General features: G+C 37.6%; 1 protein-coding gene across 1 annotated transcript in view; it reads right to left on the reverse strand.

Annotated features, from left to right (window-relative positions):
* LOC134202576 (transport and Golgi organization protein 2-like) overlaps positions 1–5033 on the reverse strand; it is a 153750-nt gene extending 148717 nt beyond the window's left edge. Inside the window, exon 1 of the mRNA XM_062677586.1 lies at positions 4881–5033. The gene's annotated coding sequence lies outside the window, so the exon portion shown is untranslated. The remainder of the gene's footprint in view (positions 1–4880) is intronic.
* Between the last annotated feature and the right edge of the window lie 967 nt (positions 5034–6000).

The raw sequence follows: 6000 nt of genomic DNA on the forward strand, positions 1-6000 counted from the left end.
TACATACTATATACATAAAAATGAATTTCTGTCTGTCTGAACCATATAAACTCCGAAACTACTGAACCGATCGACGTGAAAATTTGTATGCAGAGGTTTTTGGGACCGGGGAAGGTTCTTAAGATAGTTCGAGACCCCTCCCCACTTTAGAAAGGGGGGCTCCCATAAAAATGAAACATCAATTTCTTCATAACTCGAGAATTAATCAGAGAATAAATCAATTTTAGGCGAAATGAAGTTCGTCGGGTCTGCTAGTACTGTAATAAAAGTTATTTTTTTTCAGAAGCGGTACAAAGTGAAATTGAAATTGTCGTAGATTACATGCAAAATTATTTTTCACCACGTCTTTTTTCTATAGAAGCTAACGGAAATCTGCAACCAGATACCTAGGGAGGCGTGCCCAGGTAGTGCAGGGATGGGATCATCACTCCCGACCTACTAAAACCAACTCCTTCCTCTCCAGTCAGTCCTCCGGCCCGCAATTAAGCAATACTTCGGGGGATGACTATTGGGGATTGCGTCTCCTACATGACGTGCACAAGTGCACGTATGCGCCTCAACTCTCCTGGTACTCCCCATGCACAACCTGTGCACAAGACATACTGGCATCACATGTGCTCCGATACTCACCTGCCTATGCCGCTGCATGATTGCAAGAATCTTACAGGTACCCTACAGGAGGTACCCCATGCTGCCATCTCACAACATAGACAGTCCGAATCACCTTTACGCACTACTTCCGAAAATCCATATCCCAACGTTACGGGAAAAACCATGAATTCTGAAATTCAATAGTTTATGAATTTTCATATAAATATTATGCTCTCGTGCAATGCCATTATAAACCAATTGAAAACAACGCAGATTTGGGAAGGTTATTCATAAGATAAGGTTAAGAACAAAATATTCGGCTTCATGATAGTTTTCAGCATTGGCGTAGCTAAGGGGGGGAGGGGGGTGGTGGCGCTGGCCCTGGTTTGATCAAAAACAATATTGTACAATATTCTATACTGTAGTTAGATTTAAACGAAGCTGGAACATTTTTTTGAACAGAATTTAATAAACAATAATTGTGACTGTCCACATACAATCAGCAGCCGGCAGATTTTAATACAGTTTTGCAAAAAAACTTACCGAAACTACAGTTTTAACATATACAATTTCGGAAAATTTGCCAAAATTTCATATAATAATTGTCAAATTTGTTTTTTTGGTGTATACATAGTTGGACCTTATTCTTGTAGGCTCCTAAATCCGGCCAATGAGAGTTTAAACGAAAATTCGTTTGTAAAGTTTTCCAAATAGAGATTATAAGTATGCCGCAAAACAGATGATCAAATTCTTATAAGGTTTCAAGTAGAATGTGCTCACAAATCGTTTTCGCTGTTCAACAAAACTCGGCCTCTTGTAACTTAACAGATATGCCTGTTCCAGTCTTACTGTTCAGATCAAATCACGTAGATCTGAATATACCTGTTTAGTTTGGATGATTAATAATAAGCTTTTAAAATATTAAATGATAACTCTAATTAAAAAAATAGTCGACTGATTCCATGATTTGTTCATTTTAAAATCCTTTTGAATTCCTACTAACTATGCGTAACTACAGAAATTCAAAACTTTGACGAAAACAAGAATTTCTCACAGAATATTGGAAACCAACGTAAGCTCGATCGACAGTCGTATTTATTTTTCTTTCTGGATGTTGCAAATGCTTCATGAGTAGTGCGCATTATGGACAAGGATGTTAACGATCATTCAGTAATTTGCGTTCGATCATTTAGGGTCTGTCTCAATTGGATAATTAAACTGAAATTAAACTTAAAAGTGACATTTCAATAATTATCAAATAACCCTGCTCGCAGAGCAAGATTACTTTTGACAGATATCGAATTTTCCATCGATGTCCTATTGGAATTGCTGGGTAGCACCAGCCATTCTTATAACGGGGTGATTTTTTAAATTTTCGAACTGTCACTTTTAAGTTTAATTCTCCAAATGAGACAGACCCTTAGGCTCTGTCTCATTTGGATAATTAAACTTAAAAGTGACAGTTCGAAAATTAGCAAATGACCCAGTCATAAGAATGGCTGGTGCTACCCAGCAATTCCAATAAGACATCGATGCAAAATGATTCGATATCTGTCAAAAGTAATCTTGCTCTGCGAGCAGGGTTATTTGATAATTATTGAAATGTCACTTTTAAGTTTAATTTCAGTTTAATTCTCCAAATGAGACAGACCCTTAGTAGTTTGTCAATAACACATTCCAGAAGTTGAATTTCAAAATATGTTGTATGGTGGACGTCTAGTGCGAAGGTTTTTCTACAACTTTGCCTAATGGTTCGTTATTAGAATTCAACTAATAACGGAGTTAGAGCTCTAGTTGCAGTTACTTAAACTAAATGATTGGAATTTTGTTATTTTGTTGTTATATGGAGCCTGAGAAAATAACATTCCCCCTCCTCTACCAGTTAGCCCTTACGTAATTAGTGTGCGGCCCTCGCAACCTTTAAAGTTGCGTTTAAGTTAACCTCTAAAAATTGGAGTGGCATACAATCATCATGAAATTGGGAAGAAAGTACGGTCTTTTTATTCAAACGTTTTCGAAGCTTTCTGCATATCATACAAACATAAATATAGAGAATTAAAAACTAAATACAAATACAAAGAACATCGCGATTGAGAATCCTTAGTCTACACCACGTAATTCTTTACAATTAGTACATAAAATATGATATTTTGACGCGTATTGGTTCAATTCCACCATTACTAGGAATTAGTTTAATTTTCCGCATATTAAGTGATATGACCCACAATACAAATGAGCGCCAAAGAAATATAAACATTGACAGACAATGCTCTACAATGCAATGCTCTACATCGCCATAAAAAATTTCCGCACCAGCTGGGGCCATGGCCCCCCCTATACCGGGACTCTAGTTACGCCTATGATTTTCAGAACAGATTTTATGTGACTCTTCCAAATAACCGTTAGACTAGTAATAAGCTCAAAAAGTGTTTGACGTTCATGGTGTTAATGCAGGATTTACAATGGTTTTTAATCTAGCTACAAGTGCATAATTGAAGCTAATCTAGCAGCATTGAACTAGGCTGAGATAAAACCGTAAAAACCTCAATAAATCCATGAAGTCTTGAAATTGTTACTTGGGAACTGACATGAATGCGGACACGGCCGGCGCAGGTACTATTTAATTTGAGTTCTTCAATTATTACTCATTGAGAATAATTTTAGTCCCAAAAATTTAAGCAACACAAAAAATAGTTATATACCCTATGTACAACCAAATGAGCTTTATGGAAGTTATGTGCAGAACTTTATAGCAGGAAAGCTCCAACATAAAAGCTCTCTCTTTCTGGGATACACGCTAAAAATCAATAACATAGTAATATACACACTCTACACAAAAAGTAAAAACAATCGCTGGGACAACGCATAAACAAAAATGCCCCGTGAGGTTCTACAATAACTCGTATCCCAATACATTTAAATGCATTACATTTATTATAAAAATATGTGAATGGTGATGCAAACAAGTCTCTCTCATATTAAGGCCAATCGCACGCTTAAATCGGCTAACAAATTTCACAAGAAATTTGTCTCACTGGAATCAGCATACACGAGCACAAACTTTATATAACGCAAACAAATGAAAAGTTCAAGAAACTTATTAAAATTATTTATTTTTGGATGAAATCTATTGATTCGTAAAACATACGTTTTGATTCTATAGTTTGTTATATTTTTTCCCCAGCTGTTTCGGAAGTATGGATTTCAAAAGCACACTGAAGTCGGTTTTTACGCGTAAAAAACGAGTTGTTACTTTTTTTTTTGCCGAAACAGATTTCTTTCCATTATTCCGCAAGTAAAAGTGACACTTCGCCCATACTTCAGCAGCTGTCAAATTTACTTTAGCAATTCGATATTTTTTTTCTTAATCCCTTTTCCTATGAACAACATACTATGCTTTCCTTAGCGGTAAAACCAATCTACACAGGAATAAGTCATGCTAAAGATTCGTGTCTCGTCGAGGCCCCGGGCTCCCACAAATCGTAATGTACCAAAACCAACTAGTATTACAAATTGCTTACAATTTTGGGTACATTCAGGCACCCCAAAAATGATTTAGCCCGGGTCCCAAGTCTAAATTCGACCCTGCATGTGTACTAAATAAATATAATGTGGATCTATTTTTATGCTCGCTACAAAGGAACCACTGGATAATGTGTCCCACGTATACATGTGTTGTGTGAATAAGGACGTAAGTCCAAAAATAGAGTGCGATCCCTTTTTTGGACTTTCCTTATGTTGTACAGCAAGGCGATAGTTTTACTTCAGGAATCGTATAAAATGTCATGATGAAGTGGATAAATTAGGGGTTCCAATCCAAGTGTAAAGCAGCGAGAATGTTTGCGAATCATCATCCTACATGGCGAGTTTTAAAAGCCATCCAGCCTTATCGCGCGAGGACAAATTCACGACTAAGTCATTTTCTGTGTCAATACTAGCCATATAGCCAAACAAGTTATTCCATCTGTCTGTTTGACCCTGACATGATGTGTTTACGCCATCAATGCTCGCTTCTCGGTTGCATAAAAATACGCATGCAGCCATGTAGGTAGACTAATGCACGATATCAAGTATAGGACATAAGAAAGCTCCAACAGCTCACGCAAGTACATCGCAAGTGCAGTCAAGAGATAGTTATCGACTTGATATCGAAATGAATCGTTTTGCACAAGACACAACCTTGGCACAGTAGATTATCATCACCTCCCACTTCTCGCCATAACCACAAATATGCTGTATGCTTTATGCTATCTTACTCATATGCAAACTATTATAAAAAATGTACTTACACATTCGATGAGGCGATATTGAGGTGATGTTCAATATCAAGCAGCACACTGCACTAATTTGATGACAACAAAAACACACTTCTACACCATCAGCCCGCAGGGAAATGAAACTTACTGCGCTGCGAATGTAAGGAGAGCTAAACCGGGCAAACAGCCGGTCCGGTTGGTTTCGTTGGCTTTGTTTTGCTTTCCGTCAGACACTCTCCGGTCAGATGCAACCAGCCCCCCATATCAGTAGGGAGGGACACTACCACAATCGCAGTGCACTCCCCCTCGTAATCTCTTGTGCACGAACAAAGTGTATGCTGCTCTATATGTGGGGTTGTGTATATAAAATTATGATCTCATAGCCGCCCATCGTCATTTCACCAGTGTGAATGACCGATTTGGATTGGTGTTGTGCTGCTATTATCAGCCCGGTTTGTTGGTTGTTGATGATTAGGTTATTTTTTAGAACTGTATGCGCATCGTTATTTCTGCCAGATGAAAAAGCATAGTCAAGATCGTTTATCAATTTCTCTACGATACTAAGCATCCTTTCTCAAAGTAGATATTACTCTGTTATTGATACATACAGCGTTGAAGGTTTCAATTTTGTAAAACTGATACAAATCTAGACTTATCTAAAAGCTTCAAATTGGGGCAAGAATGCATAAGTTGGGTGCTACAGGTGCTACACTGATTGGACCAAATGTGGAGAAGGATCATTTGGGCAGCGCCTTTATTCCCGTTCCTAAAGTTTATTTCTGTGACGAATTTTACAAACCCTTTGGGTCTGTTCACAAATTACGTAACGCAAAAATCCGAGTTTTTGACCCCCTCCCTCCCCCTCGTAACAAAAAGTAACATTTTAGGTACCCCCTACCTCCCCCATGTAACGCGTAACTGTGAAAATTCTAAAGGCAGATTTTATTTCCCTTCTCTGAAGCATTTGGGTTTTGGTATTTTTTTGTTAGAATAGGGACGGTACATGATCAAAAATCAAGGATATCAAGAATGCAGCTAGCAGAAACGAAAATATAATTTGTGATCATAACCATTTACATAGTTTTGCGGAACTATAGTGTCGAGAAATACAATATTCGCTTGGTATTTTTATGCATATCAGTCCCGCTATGTC

This window comes from Armigeres subalbatus, unplaced genomic scaffold (assembly GCF_024139115.2).
Source record: "Armigeres subalbatus isolate Guangzhou_Male unplaced genomic scaffold, GZ_Asu_2 Contig1291, whole genome shotgun sequence".
Lineage (NCBI taxonomy): Eukaryota > Metazoa > Arthropoda > Insecta > Diptera > Culicidae > Armigeres > Armigeres subalbatus.